Source organism: Diceros bicornis, chromosome 24, assembly GCF_020826845.1.
Source record: "Diceros bicornis minor isolate mBicDic1 chromosome 24, mDicBic1.mat.cur, whole genome shotgun sequence".
Lineage (NCBI taxonomy): Eukaryota > Metazoa > Chordata > Mammalia > Perissodactyla > Rhinocerotidae > Diceros > Diceros bicornis.
In genome coordinates, this window is record NC_080763.1 from 28,735,048 (window position 1) to 28,756,539 (window position 21,492).

General features: G+C 45.5%; 1 protein-coding gene across 3 annotated transcripts in view; it reads right to left on the reverse strand.

The window, feature by feature from the left end:
- Positions 1–20,358, reverse strand: part of STON2 (stonin 2) — a 132,619-nt gene extending 112,261 nt beyond the window's left edge. For 2 of the 3 annotated variants that reach the window (XM_058567486.1, XM_058567484.1), the window contains exon 1: positions 20,284–20,358. The gene's annotated coding sequence lies outside the window, so the exon portion shown is untranslated. Of the gene's footprint in view, positions 1–20,072; positions 20,089–20,283 lie in introns of those variants that run through there. The other variant, XM_058567485.1, reaches the window with a different exon arrangement.
- Between the last annotated feature and the right edge of the window lie 1,134 nt (positions 20,359–21,492).

Genomic DNA, 21,492 nt, shown 5'->3' on the forward strand with positions numbered 1-21,492 from the left:
TTTCATATCTGGAGAGGGATGCTAATATTTTGCCTGTACAAAAGTAGAGAGTTGGGGCCAGCCAGATGGTGTAGTGGTTAAGTTCGTGTGCTCTGCTTCGGTGGCCTGGGGTTCACAGGTTCAGATCCCGGTCTCAGACCTACACACCACTCATCAAGCCATGCTGTGGCAGCACCCCACATACAAAATAGAGGAAGACTGGTGCGGATGTTAGCTCAGCAACAATCTTCCTCAAGCAAAAAGAGGAAGATTGGCAATAGTTGTTAGCTCAGGGCCAATCTTCCTCACCAAAAAAAAAAAAGTAGAGAGTTGATGTGGGTGATTTCTTTTCATCTACATTTTAGAGCCATGAGTCTATCACTCTGGATGCCCTATCATGAGACTGTCAGCATCCTAGGAGTCTACAGGACTCTTGTGGGTCCCAATGGTGGCCATATTTCCTGGGCATAACCCTAAGACTTTCCAAGAACCTTAACAAAATATTATTATATTTCACTGACACTAAGATGCCATAGATTGTAAAATGCATCTAATTTCAGAGATTATAAAATATTTAAAAATATGTATATATTTACATATATTTCTTAGAATTAATGAAATATATTCTTATTTTTATACCAAATATTTACCAAAAATTACAATTAGTATATATTTCCAAGATGCAAAGAAGTTCATGGATTATCCCAATTCATTTTTATATTAACCCTGAGATAAGTAAAGCAGATATTTCTCTCACTTGATAGATAAGGGAACTGGCTCAGCGAGATTACTTGATTAGTCTAAGGTCACACAGCTAACCATGCCCGAGTTGGGACAGGATCACAAGTCTCCTGACCCTAAATTCTGCATTCTTTCTACTACACCACATTCTGCCTTCCAGAAAATAGGTGGCAAAAGAAGAGAGTGGCGATGCTCTCACACACTGGGCAGTGTGGAGGCATACTGTGAAGTTCCATTCAAGTTCTAGGACCCTGTGACTCCAAATGGACAGAGAAGAGGAGGGAACCCATGGTAGGGAGTGCTGCCAGGCTCTGGCCTTCAATACAAGGGCAGGCAGGAGGCAGAGGTCCTGGACCAAGCAGGCCTCTCTATATCTGGCCACTTGGAAACAGGAAAAGAGTTTGAATGGGGCTTTTCTCCATGAGATTCTTTGAATCCCAGGCTTGGGGGAAAAAAAAACACAAAACAAAACATGAAAATGCTGCTATAAACTCAGTAAATACAGGAGCAAATATCCTGAGTGATAACCCTGTCAACAGGAGAGGGGCAGGTACCAGGCATGTCATAACAAGGGCAGGAATTTCCTGAAACCACAGGAAATTTTACAACTCTGAATAATTATTAAATGAGATAACGTGGGTGAGAGTACTCTGTAGACTGCAGAGCATTATTCAAAAAGTAAGGTCTGCACAGCATTGTTATCAAGTAGCAGAATGTGGAAAGGGGTAAGGGCCTTGAGAACAAGGTCAGGTGCTTTGGGGATCTCCCGGGGCTACCAATCCTTCTCTGTGGCTGGTGGGGGAGGCAAAGGCACAGGGAAGGGAAGCAGCTGGAGTGGCTCTCCCTTTATTAACAGTGATGCCCACAGACCGATCTCGAGTAGCTCTCACTTTATTAACAGTGATGCCCACAGACCGATCTCCTACCTCCCTCGCCCTTGTCCTAAGCACTGTGCCTGTGCGGGCTCACTTTGTCATCCCATAGATGAGGCACATCATCTCCTCTGTTCCTCCCACCAACCTTCCGAAGTAGGTACTGTTAGTAATATCACCATTTCAGAGATGACAAAAGCTGAAGCTAGAGAGGTTAAGTAACTTGATCAAGGTCAGAGAGCTAGAACAGTCAAGTGCCGCTTAACAACAGGGATATGTTCTGAGAAATGCATCGCTATGCGATTTCATCATTGTGCGAACACCACAGAGTATACTTACACCAACCTGGATGGTATCGCCTGCTATGCACCTAGGCTATATGGTACTATTCATGTGAGATCACTGTCATATATGTAGTCCATCAGTGACCAAAACGTCATCATGCAGTTCATGACTGTACATGGTAGTGCTGGGATTCCAACCAAAATCATTCTGACTTCAGAGACTGTTCTCAGACAAGTCATTGACTCATTCATTCAGCCGACCAACACGGATTAAGAGCCTACAATGTGCCAAGCCCTGACTCTGTGCTAGATGGTAGGGATGGAGAAATAAATAACATAGAATCGAAAAAGGCCAATTAGCCAATGGCTTCATCCTCATGGAGGACTTCAAATATTACTAAAAATGAAAGCTCACATTTAGTCACAGGAATACACTGAAAGGATTGAAAGATGGGCCTTCTACAACCTTAAATTCATATCCCGTTACCAAATCACTCTGTATAGAGAGTTCAGTGAATACCATTTATAACTCCTACAGTTATCTTGTGTGTAGCAACATTATATTACATTGTGGGTTTATAAGTATATGGGCATACATTAAAGGTTTTAATTTGGTTAAATGCAAATATACAAAAAAGGTCATAATATTTTTCTAACCCTCTCTTGGAACTCCTTCAATTTTTAATATACTGGGACCCTCAGAAAAAGGAAGGAACAGAGGTCTTTCCCCACCACCTCTATGAGGCCCTGAACTTGAATGACAGCACGGGTTACTATGGAGGACGATCAAAGGTCACAGGGATGGGGTGGGGTGGGGGAGCCCAGGGAGGTTTCCCAGAAGAGGCTATATCGAACCTGGGTCCTAGGAAAATGAACAGCACACTGATTCAGAACACAAGCTTTGCAATCAGGCAGGCCAAGCCCCCACTGTCAACTGTAATCATGGGAATGTCTCCTAAACTTGTCAACCTGAATTTCACCTAATAGTTTCAGAATTTCTTGTAAGGATGCAAAAAGATGCTGCATGTAAGACTTTTAGCACAGTGAATAATAAATGCGCCGTCAATGTTATCTATTACCATTAATATGTCTCCTAATAAAGGATGAGTAGGAGTTAGCATGGCAAAGAAACAAGGCAAGAACTTGCTGATCTCATCCTGTGGTCATGGCATTCAGGAAGTGAAAGTGGAAAGAAGGGGGAGATCTTAGAAATTTGGGGAAAACAAGGAAGTAGTGGTGTGAACTTCTGTGTGACACAGGAAACAGCCTGGCCAGCTAGATGCAAAGCATTAGTTGGCCTGGAAATGCCTAGTGAGAGAAGCTACCGGAGGCAGGGATACCACGTTGGACAACTTTGGGACCCCACCTGCATGATCATCTATGTGAGCAATGTCCGTGGAGTGTGTATTGTACAACCTGTGCCGCTGAAGGCAGCAACCTGCCTGGACGGGTGCTCCAAGGGTCCCCGAACAGCGGATACTGCTCCTTATAGGTAGCAGCCAAGGTGTCCCACTGCTGCTGTGTCCAAATCAGCTGGGCTGTCTCAATAAATAGGGGGCAGTAGTGTGACCAGAGCTGTCACCAACCTCTTCAGTCCATATGGAAACCATATCTGAAGGAGTGTGGTGGTGACCAGAGAGTCTGGGATTATCCCAATTTATCAGTCCAGCTGCAGGAACACGGAGCCTTCATTTTAGAAGCTCCTGCCAGTGCTCCCTATACCAAGAATAACAAGGATTAGAGGAAAAGAGAGCTCTGGTCCACAGATCTCAAGCTTGGTGGGTGGTTCCACGATGAAGTTAGCTCAGTGCAAACTTGTCTAGAAAAACACAGAGCTTTATTCCCCAGGTAGATGACAGAGAGAAAAACTATTTCCCCATCCTTCCTTCTTTCGTAGAAATGAAATTTTCCTCTTGGGATGAACTGCCAACTCCCCTTAACTCTTTCCCTGCCACTCCAGTCTTCAGTGTCCCTCCCTCCCAGAAGCCTTCGCCAACACTCCATCCCCCACACCCTAACACTCTCACAGCGCTGTTTTGCACAACTCTGGGAGATGCCATTCACGTAAGACGCAATGGGAACTGTGCCCCCTTATCTGAACGCTGCCCCTGGAGCTGTATAGCCCAGCAGCCCCGAAATAGCACACGCCCTCTTATCCCACTGTCCACACTTAAGAAGAAGTAGGGAAATGTTAATGTTCAGGAGAAAACCTTGACTGGGAAAGAAGATGAAAGTAAATGCCTATTGCCATAGGAATCCCTGGGGTTATTCTTCATTCAATAAAAGAAACAATAGTGATAGGAAAAAGCAATTAAGCTGGGGTGATTAGGAGAATGGTTGCTGAATTGAGGGCAGAGAAGGTCCCAGTAAATATCCTAAGGAAATGAGGAGTGTGGAATTAATTGGGAGTGGGGATGGGAAGTGAGTTTTAATTTGGGATACGTTGTGATTCAAGGATTATGAAAAGGAGGGTGGATATAGAAAATGCACATTTGGGGCCTAGAGAAAAATTAGGGATAAAAAGTTAGATTTTAGAGTCATGCAAAAAAAAAAAAAAAGATGATATAGGAAGCCAAGGGAATGAATAAATTATCAACAGAGGAAGTAAAAAGATAGACAAAGGAAGATGGCGATTCTTGGAGCATGCCTACATATGGGGAAGGGGCGGAGGTGAGAAGGAACAAAGGGGCCCCCAAAGTGACAGAGCCAGGTGGGTAGAGAAAAAGAGAAAAAACAGAGGCCTCTAGGGTCACAGAAGGCAAGACAAAATTTTCAAGAAGGTAGGTTTCTCTAGTGTCAAATGCTGTAGAGAGACATTACGGGGGCTTGGATAGTCACTGATGACCCTTAAGAAAGTTAACTGGAGGGTTAGCTCCTTGAGGGTGGTCCATGCCCTTTCTCGCAGAAAGGAATGAGCATTTGTGGGATACAGTAAAGCAGCTGGACTGGAAGCCCGACTGCAAGGAGTTAATAATAAGCCATGATTGCAGTTTAAAGTTTAATGACTCTTAATACAGTTTTGTAAAAAAAAAAAAAGTTAGCAGCATGCACATTATTAATCCAAACTACAAGCATCTAGTACTCCAACAAAATACCTAGCAGGTAAACACTACTTGCATGGAAACTTTTTAGCATGCCTTTCCACCTTGTTTTAGAAAGACTAAAACTGGGCCTGAGATTTACCAACAAAACACCTCTTGAAAAACCAATAAAACCTCTAAGGACTATAAAATCTCACCTTAAATTTGTTTTCTATATAGAGATTAATACTCTATCATTCTCAGATTGTACTTTAAAAAGAGAAAAATAATAACTATAGCAAATATCTTTTGGCTGCTTACTCTGTAAGGAACTGTGCTGAGGGCCTTACACGCATTATCTCATCTAAGGTGCTATTGTGAATGTCTATTTTCCAGGTGAGGAAACTGAGGCTTGGGTCAGCTAACTTTCTCAAGGTCACACAAGCAGTAAGTGGTGGAGCTAGGATTTAAACCCAAAATATATCACAGATCCTCATAAGGAGCGACTTTCACATCCTCAATATAATATTCCATTACATCACTGACGTTTGTTTTTTTTAATTAGAAAAGATTTTTAAAAATAGGAAATCATGGAACAAATATACAGCCCACACAGGGACCAGATCACAGGTTCCAAATGATGGGTCTTTGTCTACTAACGGATCCATCTGATCGGTTCCCCTAAATGAGGGTGGCCAATGCTACACAGCCAAGGAAGGACAAGGGACGCATGACTGAAGGCTCAGACTCCCAGCTAAGCCCTACCAGATCCATACACGAGAGACTGCCTGATCTGTGATGTTTCTCCCTCTTCTACCTTCACTGGTCCCTATTTCTCTAGAGAAATGGTGGTAGGTTTGAATGTGTCTTCAGCTGGGTTCCTTAAATAACCCTTAAATAAGCCCGAAGCCAAGCTTCTATGCCAATGCTTTATAGCTTTCCCAGGGAAGCTAGAGTGAGAGAAGAAGAGTAATGAGGCAGCAAAAGCAAATATGGCCATGGCTTCATAAGGAACATAGCTTCTTGCTCGGTTATATGGGACATCCACAGAGAGGCCTGTGAGGAACTGCAGCTTCTCAAAAGCTTCCATTGGAGGAAGTGGTGCTAGGAGAGGGAATGTATCTTCCAGCTCCTCTCTGTTCCTTTTTCCCCATTGGTCAAAGCTCACTCCATGGTGACTCGACTTCCTCACGCTTTTGGGGTGTATCATCTGGCCCCTTCAACAGCAGATGGGGAAGCCAGATGCCACAACCTGAAGTGTGGCACTTATGAGTCCAGAAGTGGTGGAAAGAACCTCAGCATGGCCTTGGATGGCAGAATGGTAGAGCCCAGTAGAGCTGGTCACGACAGCAGCCCAGAGACAGGTGGGGCTGAGAAGATCTGAGGTGGTGCCTAAGAGGTAGCCAATACAGGAAGGCTAAACTTAGATAGGAGTCAATGCTTGTACACAATCCCACATATGCAGAAAACACGACAGATGGTCTATTAGGTCTTTTTGGACTCGGGGCTATTTGTGCTCATTGAGCTTCTGTAGGTTCTTAGACTTCTGACTTTCACAGGACATCATCCATTCAGTTATTCATTTCTTCATTCACTCAATAGCATTTATCCAGCAACTCCTATTCCTAGGCACATTCTAGTGAAATTCCAGGGATAGGGAGAGGACTAAGACCCAGACCCTGCCTTGGAGAGGGAGACAGGCAAATAAAAGACAAGCATGATAAGGGCTACCCTCAGAGAACCCAACAGCGCCACGAGCACACAGAGGAGTGGTACTTGCCCAATCTTGGGGTCAGTGAAGAATAACTGAGGGAAGGTGATACCTGGGCAGGGGCTTGAAACATGAACAGAAATTAGTTGGGGACAGAGAAAAAGGACATTCCAAGTTGGCAGTATGGCATCCGTAAGAACAAAACAGGACAATACAATATGGTCAATTAGAGGGTGCCATTTTACTTAGCCATGTTCAGACCGTTGTGTTAACATGCAAAACCACTGTTTGTTACCAAAAAGTGTGTGCAACAGACATCCTTGAATCTTCCATTCATCCCAGACCTCCCCCCTACCTAATCCCATTTCTGAACATCTCTCATCACTGACCCCAACCCTGGAGTAGGTACCAGAGATGGAGTGGGAGCTGGAGATAAGAGTAAGACATGGTGTGAGGGGACAACCGGGCTAAGAAATAAGGTTCAAGTTCAGAAATGGGCTGAGATTCAGGGTTAGCGTTAGGAACGAGGCGAGAGGCAGGGATGAGGTAATGCAGAGCTGGAATGAGGATGTCTGTTTTGTACATGACTTAGAACCTTGAAGTGTAATAATTTTTTATAAGGCCCACACTCAAAAGAATTGTAATAAAATGTAATATGTTCACACAGTCTAGGAGATGAACGAAACATGTTGTATTTTCTGAACTGTAGGTAATTCGGTTTGACTGAAGCAATGAGCCAGAAGGAGAGTAGTAAGACCAGAGGCTGGAAAGATCAGGAATCAGGTCAGACAGGGCCTTGTAGGCCATACCAAGAAGGCTGCGTTTTTCCATAAAGGCAATGGAGATCAAGTAAACAATTTTAAACGAGTAAATGACAAGATTCAAATGTATTTTACAAAGCTCACTCTGGAAGCAATGAGGAAGGTGGACTGGAGGGTGGGAAGTGATTAGGCATTGCAAGATGAAGGATAAAGAGGAAGGACTTTTTTATGAGCCATTTAAGATGTAAGATCATCAAGACGTGGGGATAAAGTTAATTAGGGCTCATTTAGATTGAGGGAGTAGTGTCGTGGTAGGTGGATAAAAAAAGATCCTTGGAAAACTGGATAGATTTTTGTGCCATTCACCAAGATAAGGACTTTAGGGGGAAGAATGGTTGAGGTAGGAATATGGTTAGTATGGATATGATGAGTTCAGTTAGACCCAGTGAGTTTGATGGGCCTATGGGACATGTCTATACAGCCTGTTAAATAGACTGGTCACGAGCTCAGAAGAGAGATGAGTGTTGACAATACAGATTGACAAGTCATCGGTAGCCACAAGTTTGAATTAGGTTACCCAGAGCGAATGTATAATATGAAGAAAAACAAGAAACAAGGGTGGGAAAGCCAACACGTACAAGTTGGGCACAGGATAAACAGCCACCCGGGAGTTCACTATAAATGCCGCCTTCTGGCACCATCATGGAGGCCTGGGCCAAACTCAACCTTCCATTGTAGGGAAAATCAACCTGGTTCACTTAGAACCCAAAGGAAAACCAGGTAAAAGAGACATTAGTCTTCACTTCAACTACTGAACCCTTCAGGTTATATCGAGTTCACGGAGCTCTGCATAGGCTCAAGGACAAGAGTGAGAATAGGAAGCATCAGACAGAACTGTGGGGGTTGTGTATTTCTGGATTTCTAGCTTTCCAGCACTTGAAGAAATGAAACTTTCTTTACCTTTCTGCAGCATGCGCTTCTGTGGGTGCACCCAAGATGTTTTACACATTTATACTGATACTTCCACTACATACACATCGTCCATCAGCAAGAGTTCTCTAGTTAGGGCCAAGGCCAAGATATACAAGCCAAACTCGAATGCCTCCCACTAGAACCAGTTCTTAACCTTTTAGGTATGGATCTCTGGATCTCTTCGAGATATAATTTAAGCCAGAGACCCCTGTCTCTGGGAAAATACACACACACGCAACATTTTAGGGGCTTCACAGACATCTTTCTCAAAGTCCCTCCATGAATCCCCTCCGGACTCCCTGTTACAAGCTCCAGCCTAGAACAATTTATCTAGCTCACGTCACTTTCAGACCTTTCAAAACAAAACGAAATCATCCCAGAGGAGCACAGCCGAAGGAAGCCAGGCACTGTGGCTTCTCCTGACCCTGAACTGATAACTCCTTATTTCCTTTTCAGTAATGCGGAGGATATCTCCCTCCTTCCCTTTTCTAAGAATCCCTCCCCCACTCTCCCCCAACAAAGCAGACACACGGGCATAAAACCAAAACAATCCAGACAAACACTTGAGCTCAGGCTGCCGCGGTGGGCCTCCCGGCTGCAGCTGCAGTGAGGCTGGGCTGATTAGGACGGTATCCTTGTGAAACAGGCCTCTCCCAAAAGAGAAACAGCCCAAGTTCATGGCTGCTGACTGAAGGCAGGGGCACGTGGGTGTCTCCAACTGCCAAGGACAGCTCCAGGAACGGGGACACACTGGGTGGGCTTGGCACAGCGTGAGAGTCAAATAAATATCTGTTGATTGAGGGCTGGCTGTGTTTTGGTAGAGCGGGGTCTTGGGTTTTGATGGGTGACATGCACTGTTGACACCCTGTACTTTTTTACAGATTGTAAATTTAGAGAGCAGATATATTACGAAGTGTTACCATTTGTAGGACAAAATAATCCTCACAATATAATACGTGAGCAACTCAGCACCTTTAAATGGTGACAAGTCACCCACCTCCACAATCCTAGTGTATTCCCTCCTTTTAATTTTTCTATTTTATATATAAATATATATTTTTCTATATATATTTTTCTAATTTATATATATATAATAAAACAAATACACGCTCACAAAGGAAATTTGGAAAATATAGAAAAGTATTCTGAAATGATTTGATTTCTAAAAATTCCCTTTGCATATCCCCTTTCAGCTTCCCAGGGACACTTCTATTGTTTAAGAGGGAGGCGTTCCTTTTGGGGGGGAGACGCTGTCACCACAGACAAATGGGACAGGATCCTTTGACCTTGTGACTCCTTGGGCTCTCACCTCGTGGCTAACAATTCTTTATTCTATTGTTTTTTCCAAGTTGATGGAAATTTCCCACAGTTTATGCCTATTCTCTTTACTTCCTCAACCTGAAAGACCAGAAAGAAAAATTTAATCACTGGAAGCTCTTTCTTATTAATTTTTCTGCTTTGATATTTCTAATGTTTTCTTTCAGTCCCCACACCACCCACCTCCATCTGGAGAAGGTTTCTCAAAAATTCTAGCAGGGATTTAGAAACCAACCACACCGTTACAGAGATTTGGTCCCGCCACCAATAGTACTATTTCTTTTGGAAGAGGTCTCACTGGCAGTAACTCTTGTAAAACAGAAAAGCCACAAATTCAAAGCATATAAACCACAAATGCAAACACAGCAGACATACTAATTAGAGAATTGAGAGGCAAGACTTCAGAATTTGATTCTCCATATATCTAGACTCTTATTTAGCTTTGAGAGTGAGACTTTAAAAAAAAAAAAAGATTCGGGGGCCAGCCCGGTGGTAGTAGTTAAGTTCGAGTGCTCAGCTTCGTCGGCCTGAGGTTCGCAGGTTCGGATCCCGGGCACAGATCTACACACCGCTCATCAAGCCATGCTGTGGCAGGTGTCCCACATAAAATGGAGCAATATGGGCACAGATGTTAGCTCAGCAAAAAGAGGAGGATCGGCAACAGATGTTAGCTCAGGGCTAATCTTCCTCCCCCCCAAAAAAAAGAAACAGATTCAGAATCATATTTGCTGAGTGGAATCAAGTGTCTTAGATGCATTTTCCAACTGAGTGTAAAACTTGAATGTAAAATAGTAGGGAGGATCAGTTTGTTAGAAAAGAGTGAGAACCTTCTTAGCTGGCTCAGAGTATAAAGAGCACACACGAGGTTAGTGTATATAATATTGAAAGACTGTCATTGCCAGGGATATCCATTTTTTCCGAACTTTAGTTTTCAGGTCTCTGAATGCTTGTGCACTGTGATTCATGTACCAATTGCCACATACACAGGCCAGACTTGATCTTTGGCTGCAGTGTTTCAATTACAGAGGAAGCATAAGTGGCTGACGTGTGTGGAATTTATTGCAGTGCCTCCTTGACCTCTCTCTTTTATTTTTAATAAAAAGAAGGAAAATACTAGTGGTATGGGTTAAATTAAAATGTGGTTTTCAGTTCAGGGAAAATTCAAAGGGCTTTAAAAATGCGTGAGCTGTCACTGCTCCTCACTTCTCACACGCTGGCATGAACAGAGAATTTTACAGTGACAAAGCGATTAACAGTTTCATAGCATTAATACTCGTGTACTACTGAGCGCTCAAACCTCTGAGAGGGGCATTTTTACCAGTTCCCATCTCAAGATAAGGAAACCGAGTCTCAGAGAGTAAGTGGCTTGCCCAAGGGCACAAGGCTAGGAAGAGGTCAAATGGTATCTGACCTTCATCTATTGACCCTGAAGTCCAAGCATGACAGAACCCAAAGGATGAACTATCCGAAGAAAACACCAGCATCAAACAGGTCCACACTTCATTTTACACTGGAGAAGCGAAGAAAAGAACAAACTAGAAAACGAGAGCCAGCTTCACTTTTCCACTGGAGCTGGAATGCCCCCTGGTTCAGCCCTAGGACTCCTCCTCTTCTCAGGCTACTTTCATTTCCTCAAGGCCTTAGATCCCACCTATAGCCAGGGACCACCACAGAGATGTTTCCTGCCCTGACTTCTCACTTGACTCCGCTGATGCCCACCGAGCACCTTCACTACAACGTCCAACAGGCCTCTCAAACTTAACATATCCAAAATTGAACAACTGCTCTCCCTCCCCTAAAACTACTTCCCCAGAAGCCTTCCCCAGCCAAGATGGTGGCAGCTCTATCTTTCCAGAAGGCCCCGTCCAAAATATCAAGTCATCCTGGACTTCCCTCTTCTTCTTACACTGTTTCTCTCATGTTCAGTTTACAAAAGGCCCTTTACAATATATTTCTCATATGATTCTTCAAAATGGCAAACTCCCCTAGTACATTTAATAAGATTTCATTTGCATGTAACTCAACGTGAGTACCTCTACTAATGCAGTTAGGCGAGCTTCATCTCTCACAGCACTGTCTACCTACATACGATGATGTTCACCTGTCACTTTATCTTTATGTGCTATCTGATAAAGACTTATATACCACTTTCCCTCTCCCAGACATTGATCTCAAAGTGCTTGACAACTCATTTAATTAAATAACTCATGTAATCCTCATAAGAACTCTATGAAGTAGGTACTATTATTATCCCATTTATTTAGATAAGGAAACTGAGGCACAGGGATGATGCCCGAGACCACACAATTCAAACCTAGACACTCTGGCTCTGGAGTCCATGCTCGTAACCACTTCACCATGATCCATCCATGAGACATACTTTTTTCCCCTGTAAGTGCATAAACGAATCCACACTCTTATCTGGCTTTCTCATGGCCGGGACCCACCTCTGCCAAGTGCCCGGCCAGGACTGGCCATACATTCTCCATCCTCTTCATGGGAAAGAGGCAACCCAATGACAAGGGATCAAAGCCCCTGTCCCAGGAGCACTGTGCTGTGACCAGCCAAGTCTAATACGTGACAGCAAATGACTCTGACTCCTTGGAACTGCTCCCCCAAGGGCTGCTCAGGGATCAAGAACTGAAAGCCAACCAACAGCAGAGCATGTGAGCCCCAGGGCCCAGAGTGTGACGGATGGCGCAGCTGGAGGCGCTGCTGCCGGGGGGCACCACCCACCTGTGCCAATTAGGCTGATGGGGAGTGACTGAGAGACGTGCTGAACTCACTCAAACAGATCCCCACCCCTCACCTCACCCCCTTTGTAGATGTTACTTGATAACAAAAATATTAAAAAGGAAGAAGTAGGGGAAAGAAGAGAAGGAAGTGTGCTTCAAGAGCTCTGCTGACAATGGGAACTGACAGAGCGAAAACACGGACAGTGACAGTGTTTCCGACACAACAGAGATCCGACCAGGATCTCTGTGGGTGCGGCCACAGTGGACAGATAGCCCCTGTTAACTCTTTCAAGCACTTTTCTCTTTGTTTCCAGATACAGTGGTGACTAAGGGCACAGCTTCTAGAGCTAAGAGACTAAAAGAGGGGTTCAAAGCCCAGGTCTACACAACCTTTGACACACGACTTAGCCCCAGCCTCCGTTTGTCTCATCTGTAAAATGAGATACCACTATTCCTTGGCCTCACGGAGTTGAGGTAGAAATGAAGTGAGATAATGTGGTGTCAACTGCTAACAGAGGACCTGGAACATAGTAAAACTGAATGATTGATAGCTATTGATAGTGATTTTGATCATTTCAGTAACAAAAGTTTTTCATACTCTTCAACTGTTCAGAGTCTAAAGTGGAAGGAAACGTAAGGACAAGGAGTGATGTAGAAAAATTAATATTTTACTAATATTATTATTAATATTTTATTAATTTTCCCACAAGGGCAGGAAAATACACAAGTAAAACTGTATTTTTGACAGCTCTAGGTTCACACAATAGATAACAACATATAACTGAATAAGCTCACTGTCTATGGATTGCCCCAGCCTTAGCCACTTAACCACGGCATTATAATTTTTCTCTTGTGAAAACTTAAGTCAGGGGGCTGGCCCGGTGGCGTAGTGGTTAAGTTCGCACTCTCAGCTTTGGTGGCTTGGAGTGTGCAGGTTCAGATCCCTGGCACGGACCTACACATGACTCATCAAGCCCTGTGGTGGTCCCACATACAAAATAGAGGAGGACTGGCACGGATGTTAGCTCAGGGACAATCTTCGTCAAGCAAAAAGAGGAAGATTGGCAACAGATGTTAGCTCAGGGCCAATCTTCCTCACCCACACACACAAAAAAGTCAGGAAAGACAGACAAACATATTCAGTTTTTAAGCAAACAGAAATAAAATCTGTTTTCATTTAAAAGCATCTCACTTTTTTTTTTTAAAGCAATTAGCTAACTTCAAATGGCAGCCAATGGAGTGATTCTACCAAGCTGATGAGGGTCTGGTGTCTCACTTCAAAGTTCAGGCAGACTGAAAGCCACTGATAGTCCTGCTACACTGGGCATTTGGTTGGCACTTGGCATGAAAAGTGCTGAGAATGGCATTTCATTCAGACAGCATGTGTGCACAGACCCACAGCACTAAAATGGTCTCTCTTTCAATGAAAGCCTGGGTTAAGCCTGAAAGAGAAGGGTGTAATTATCTCCCAAATTAAAATTAATGAGGACCTTTTGGGGCTACAGTTGAGGGCCCATGGAGGCCCTCAACTAATAGTAGATGGAGAACATCCTAACTAGATGACAGGAGGCCCCAAGTTCTTAGTGCCACCATCCCTATGGAGATCTGTGAAGCAACTTAAGCTGGACAGCAACAAACATCAAGGGAGGTGGGATCAGGGAACGCAGAAGTGCCAGGGCACTCCTGCATGACTTTAAACAAGTCACTTGACCTTCCCAGGTCATTTTGCAAGTGGAGAGAGATTGACTGTCTGCCAGTTTGACAGAGTTTATGATGGGATTAGATTTTATTTATAAAGAGCTTTGATATCCTTAGCTCCAAAGTGCTTTCCTCTTAATAAAATGAACGTGGTAAGAAGGTCAAATTAGAGTCGTTACTCATCTGCTAATGAATCACCTAATTCTTCAGGAGGTGATGCAAGCCATCAAAATATTCAGATCAGATGGTCAGATGGCAGTCAAGAAAGGAAGACGTTAAGAATTCATCTAGCTCAGACTTCCCTTCTCCTCTCCTATTTCATCCCTTCACTCCAAATACGAGAGTCTGGCCACAGACCTGGAACAGCCTGTGCTGACTATCAGACCACAGTTCACTTAGGTCCATGCCCTAAAACCCGATACTCCCACCTCAATCCTACTTCTACCTCCTGTCCAGTGCAACTGCTCCTCCCTGAACCTTCCCAGCCCAGCACAACCTCACAGAGATTCCCCATCTCTGAATTCACAGCACTTGATGCCCCCTTTGATTATGTGCACACTGTTGCCTTCATTGTTGTTTAACTATTATTAATTTTGCATAAATATGATGCCCTTTCTCTCTAAGACTAGAGGCTGTGTCAGAAGACTAAGTGTTACAATTCTCTGAATTCCTCATAACATTTTCTTCAGAGCCTTGCACCCAGAAGATACTCAATGCCATTTGTATGAAGCTACCTTCCAAAGATTTTACCAGGCCATTAGCAATCTGCAAAGTAGCTTCACACTCACTGTGACTGAATATCACAAAGAACACTGACCATCTCTTGCCTGTTAGTGAGGCCACCTCAGGGCACAAGTCGAAGTTAGTATGGGGCCAGCTGGGGTACACAATGAACAAAATTATACACAATCAACAAAAAATTCAAAGGACTTTAAGTTTTCAATCTTGCCCTTCTATTATCTCTCTATAAAATTTTGGCCAACTGTTTCTTAGTTATCGTATTTCAGAAAGACAGCAATAACACTAGAAACCTACCTCCTGAAATTGCTAGAGATGTAAAAATATATATATGATATATATGATACATTTATTCAATATAAATATATAGAGAGGATAGTATTTTTCTAGTGATTTGATATGTACATTTCTTAAATATCAAATTACTGGATAAATGGGATCCAATGGGAAATAGTAATACTTTCTAATGAATATGTTCAGTGTTTTAAATCCCTCCTGGCTAGTTAAGTGTCCCTTCCCTCACTGGCTCTCACTCATGTCTAGGGTTTTGTTTGCTGCATCTTTTGAAACTTTAGACCAACTTTCCTGGGGACCTGAAATTGAGGAAACTGTGGTAGTTCACTGGAGAGTTGACCAAGCGAAGCTAGTACTAAGGTCAAGCCTGCAGGACAAAGGGAAACAGCTGGCTTTCCAAAATTACATGGAGAGGGAAACAGACAGATCTGACTAACAGAGTTGGCCTCAGGCCTCCTAGACAGGGGTTACGGTTCTGAGCTTTCTCATCCACCTCTCAAGGTACGCAGAATCCTAGGGAATTCTCCCGTTTCAGAAAACACACCTTCCAGGTGTCATTTGTATGTCAAATCTCAATTAGGAAAAGAGACTTTTCAAATCTCACTCACTTCATTTTATAGCTTGGGCCACCATGACACTTATTTTATACAAATTTAATACGTATAGAATTTCTAGTATATTCTTCCACGCTCCAATGGACCGTTTTACACTCATCTCACCTTGAAACAAATGTTGCAACCTGCTAGCCAGCACTCAAAATGTTGACCTTGAAAATATGTCATGCATTCACATGGTGTCTGTTATGCAGGCATATCACTGATTATCTGGACCCTGGTAGAGTTCAAACTTTTGCCATATCCAGGATTGAGAAAAATACAGTAAAAGAAAACAAACCCTATGTTTCATTTCTTGTGTCATGTTGTACATGCCAACATATTTTCTCCTTAACGTCCATTCTTGGAATGTTCTCTCATGACAGGAGCGGTGAGTCACCGTTAAGGAATTGTTGCGACTTGCTCCACCCATTAATAAAGCCACACCATGGGCAATCTTGGGTTCTCAGGGAGTTATTTATCTTGGGGGAGGGGGGGCTTGATCACAATTTGCATGATCACATGGTACAGATGTTTATGCATGAAGGTGACCTCAAATGAGGTGAGAAATTTCTTGGTCTGACTACTTTAAAATTCAGCCAATGTCCACCCAGTGAGCAAACCCAGCTCCAGAACAATTTAAAACTGGGATGACAAGAAGTGTGATGGATCAGGACTGGAATACACTGACAGGCTTGAGGAGAGGTCTGGAGCGAGGCAAAAGGGTATGTGCTCAATGACAGGATGGGGAGTCAGGGCAGAATTAGAGAGGGAGGGGATAAAGCAGCGCTTGTATGCTTCTCACTTGTATGAATCCGGGATATTTTTCATTTCCTCACTATGAGAATTACATCTGTAATTTAATATAAACCTAGAGACTCTTCCAGTCTCTCTTCCAGACCCCACTGCTCATGGCCAGAGTCAGCTTTCAGCAAAACTGCCACAGGGAGAATGCTTGGACCTTCCAGACTTTTCCCTCCTTCCCTTAGGCCCTTCTATTTAGTTCTTCCCCTCCACCATGTCTTAATTTCTCCCTTTAGTTCAGTGGTTTTCCAAGTGTGGTCTTTGGACCGGCAGCATCAGCATCACCTGAGCACTTGTCAGAAATGCTAATTCCCAGGCCCACCCCAGACTTACTGATTCAGAAACTCTGGCGGTAGGGCCCAGAAATCTGTGCTTCCTCAAGCCCTCCAGGTAATTCTGATGCACACTGAAGTTTGAGAACCACTGCTTTACGTATTAAAAAACGATAACTTTAAGATGAGAGAGTCTGTGCATTTTGGGAGAAGACAGAAAAAACACAAGTCACTCAAGTGCCTAGTGAATCATTTTCTAGTAGTGGAATCTCAAGTCACGTGACAGTGAGAGAGAGAGATTTGCAGCTGCTCTATTAGTTCAGACCCCCATCATCTCTTGCCTTCAGTCTCATCTATTTCAATCTCCCCACATTGCCACTAGGGATGTGTGCTCGGCCTGAAAATCTGACCAACCGTGTCAAACCCCACTTCAAATCCTTCAGTGGCTGCTCCTTGCCCATAGGATAAAGTTCAACTTCCCTGGCACACGACCCAGGGCTCTTCATCATCTGCCTTTGGGAGGCCTCCCTGGCCTTGTTTCCTTCTGCACCTTCCCTCCTACTTGGCCATACCTCACTGCCTTTAGGAGGCTTATACCTCTCCACACTACTGATATAACGTTTGGCCACGTGACTTACCCCCGCCAACAGCACGAGAGCTGAAGTGACCTCTGCTACTTCTTTTTTTTTTTTTAAAGATTTTATTTATTTATTTTTCCCCCCAAAGCCCCAGTAGATAGTTGTATGCCATAGCTGCACATCCTTCTAGTTGCTGTATGTGGGACTCGGCCTCAGGATGGACGGAGAAGTGGTGCCTCGGTGCGCGCCCGGGATCCGAACCCGGGCCACCAGCATCGGAGCGCGCGCACTTAACCACCAAGCCACGGGGCCGGCCCTCCTCTGCTACTTCTAAGCAGACGTTAAGTGCCATAGTTTTCTTCTGTCATGTTCTCTTTTTTCCCTTTCCCATAAATGAGATCAGTCTTGTCCCAGAAAGAGGTTGTTTCTCAAGCCTTAGTGGGTCCCAGAATGAAGACAGATGAGGAGCAGAACCAAAAGCAACCTACACTGGACACACAGCATACATGAGAAATAAATCTTGGTGGCTGAAAGCCACTGAGATTCGGGGGTTATTTTGCCTACGATGACTATTATAGCACTTTTGATCTCCCAGATCCTCTGGAATGTCTTCTCCCCTCTGCTCTACCTTTCTTGCAAACCCACCTAAAGCCTGTCTGCACAAGAGACTTGCTCATCATTCTACACTCAGCTCAGATTGAGTGGTATCCCCTCAATCAAGTCTTTTTTCTTTCCCAGGTATAACTGATCACTCCCACCTTCTGGACCTCCTCTGGATGTTACAGATCTGTAACTATGTCCCTGGAACTGTGCTAGGGGCTTTCCATTCATTAGCACCACCCTCAGAACAACACCTCTAAAAAACCTTTTTTGAGTCTTCATTTTACAGAGAGACTTTGGCTCAGAAAAACACAGCAATTTGTTGAAGTTTCCCAACCATCAGCCACAGGGACAGAGCTCTCACCAGGTATGGATCTGGCTCTGAACTCAGCCATCTTTCCCCTGCCCCACATGCCTTTCTCCCTCCTCCAGCAGGAAGCTTCCAGACCCTCCCACTCTGGTGGAGAGAGTAAGTCTCCTTATCAACAACTGAAAGGGCTGCTGAGTTAATTTGACACTTGAAAGATTTGCATCTGGAAGTGGGCTTCTTACCCCCTGAGAAGATAATCACTTTCTCTAAGTGGATGCACTTATTCTAAGGCTCCTGGCAAATGCACTTGGAGACCCTAGGAGAACTAGGGCATTTGCTCTGTGCGCTTTTCCCACGTCCCAAGCTATGGGGGTAGTGTAGTGTGAAAAGACAGACAGATTCCTGCTGACGTCGCCCTATACAACCTTCGGGAAGGTCCTTTTGGGTTTGTCACAGGGTACGAGGTAAGTAGCAGATGGTTCAGAACTCCAAGCAGGTCTGCTACATATGATATTTTATTTAGATTTCAAAAAGAAAACTGAATGGGGCCAAATGTTTATTGGACTCTTCAGATTAAACAAGAAAAGTGACACAGTGGCAAAGAATTGAACCAGACCACCCAGGTCAGACACAGGAAAAACCGCTTAAAGTGGGAACTGCAATTTTAGGTTTCCACGAGCTGCTGGCATTTTGTTGTGTGGTTGAGTTTTTGTTTTTCCTTTTTTCTCTCTCACTTTTTAAACTTTACTTGTTTGTTTAAGGGAGGAGTAGACGATATAAGAACCTTCCAATATTTCCCCCCAAATCAGCCATACTAATGAAAGACAAGCATTCAACAAAGTACCACGATATTCTTTTCAAACAACATTCATATCAATTTTTTCAAGGGTTACAAAGCTTTTCTCAGCTATGAGTTGGAATCCATTATCTCTCACTATGCCAATGGAGCAGGTTTTTAGCCTTCAAAGGATATATTACCTTTAAATGATACCGTCAGTAACATTAATAATAGTATTTCCTTTCAAGTGTAGAAAGCTGTTCAGAGCTCCAAATGGTTGCTGGGCCAGTTTGGACACGTCTGATTTACCCTTTAAAAGACCTCCCACTCCGTAGAGTAAATAATAAGAGCCAGCCTTTATTGAGCACTTAGCGCTGTCCCGGTGTTTTTCAGGCACTGGCTCATTTAATCCTCAAAACAACGCTACCAGGCAGGTAAAAAGCATTATCGCCACACTCCAGATGAGGAGAGTGAGGCGCAGAGAGCATGAAGGACCTGCCTAAGAGAGAGAGAGACAGGCAGTGGCCGGTGCTGCACAAGACCACAGTTAATGATTCACTCACAGCCCTCAGGCAGCTCCTTTCAGTAGGGGCTGCACCACACACACACACACACACACACACACACACACTTCAACTCTCTCCATCCCGGCGAGAGGCGGGCGTCCAGCAAATTGCTTGGCAACGCGCATTTGCAACTCCATCCAAAGCCCGGGTCCGCCGGGTCCAGGCCGCCTCTGAGCGCTGTCCAGCGGGCAGCGCGCCTGAGAGGCCAGGCTGGAGTCCTGTCTCCGGACACCCCGAAGGTGGGGCAGGACGCCAAAGCCCCGATTTCAGGTACGGGGGGAAAGGCGCCGTCCCCAGGGACACCTGTTGCCCGCTCCCACTCGGGGCAATGAAGACGTCCCGGGGACCCAGATCAAGGGGAAGACACCCGTTGGCAGTGTCTATGCATGGGTGCGGGGCTCGCAGGTGTCTTCTCCCACCCCAGCCCCGCCCGCCCGACGCGGACTCACCCCCCCCTTCCCACTCTCGGACGCCCGCGGCTTGTGGAAACGTCGCGCCTCCCCGGGCTCCCACCGAGGCAGGCGCGGGGGCCGCGAGCGGCTCGGGGCAGCACCCGCGGCGCTAGGACCTCGCGGCCGGCCCGCCCCCCGCCCGCTCCACCTGCGGGCCCCTCCGGCGGGGCACGCTCGCCCTCCCGCTGCGGCACGGGGGCGCCGTTACCTGCGACGCCGCCGGCAGGGTCCCGAGTGCCGGCCAGAAGGTCGCCGCGGCACAGCCGGCTGGGCTGGTCCGGGAGCCCCCCGGCCGCCGCGCTCCCGCCACGCTCCCTCCCGGCCGCGGTGCAGCCGCCGGCTCCCGACTCCGGGCTCGCTCTGCGCCCGCGGGCTCCGGGCGCCGCTCCCGCCGCTCCTGATTGGCCGCCGCGCGCGCCCGAGCCGCGCCCTGATTGGGCAGCCGGCAGCCGGGGCGGGGAGACGGGCCGGGCGCGCCTGGAGCTGCTCCCCGCGCCCCGGGCGCCGCAGCCTCGCGTCCCTGCTGCATCCCGGGGCCGCGATGCAGACGCTGAAACCCGGATCCTGCCCCTCTGCGCCGAGTGGAGCCGGCGGTCCAGGCACGGGGCGGAGCGGAAAGCGTCGCTGCGAGCAGCACGGGGGTAGCGGGGAGTGGGGCTCGCTTTGGAGTCTCTCCCACACCCCCGTGGCAAGGCTAGCCGGCGGGGATCGTTGCTTCTCCGGCCTCACTCCTACATGGGATTTTGACTTCGTGTTCATTTTGATACTTTTACTGTATAAAGAGCTTAGGGACGCAGGGCAGTGGTTTGTAAACAGTGGGTGCCAAATTGTGCTTGTAGACTCAGACTGCACTTTACGCACCATCTCTATGTGGTCCAACCGGAGCTTGAAAAGGGGAAGTGATTTGTCCAAGGTCCTAATCACGTTAACAAACGATTAAGAACGAGAAAGATAGTGAGATCTTCATTTACAAGGAACTTAAGACCTAGCTAGGGAGATGAAGCTGAATAATAATAATAACTCTAACGTTTCCATGGTGCACTTTATTTGTTGGACACTTTTCCAAGTGCTTTGCATATATTAATTCAGAAATACACGAAACAGCTGTCATAAGCGTGTCCGTAAGTCCTGAGAAACGTGTGGACAAGCGACATCGGTTTGGAGTATGGAGAGATTTTCATCTGGAAGACACAAGCAGGGGCTGGCCCCGGGGCTGAGTCGTTAAAATGTCGGGCACTCCAATTGGGTGGCCTGGGTTCGTGGTTTGGAACCCAGACGCAGACATACGCCACTCGTCAAGCCATGCTGTGGCGGCAACCCACATACAAAATAGAGGAAGATTGGCACAGATGTTAGCTCAGGACTAATCTTCCTCAAGAAAAAAAAAAAGACACACTGAGTCTATACTGTGATAAAG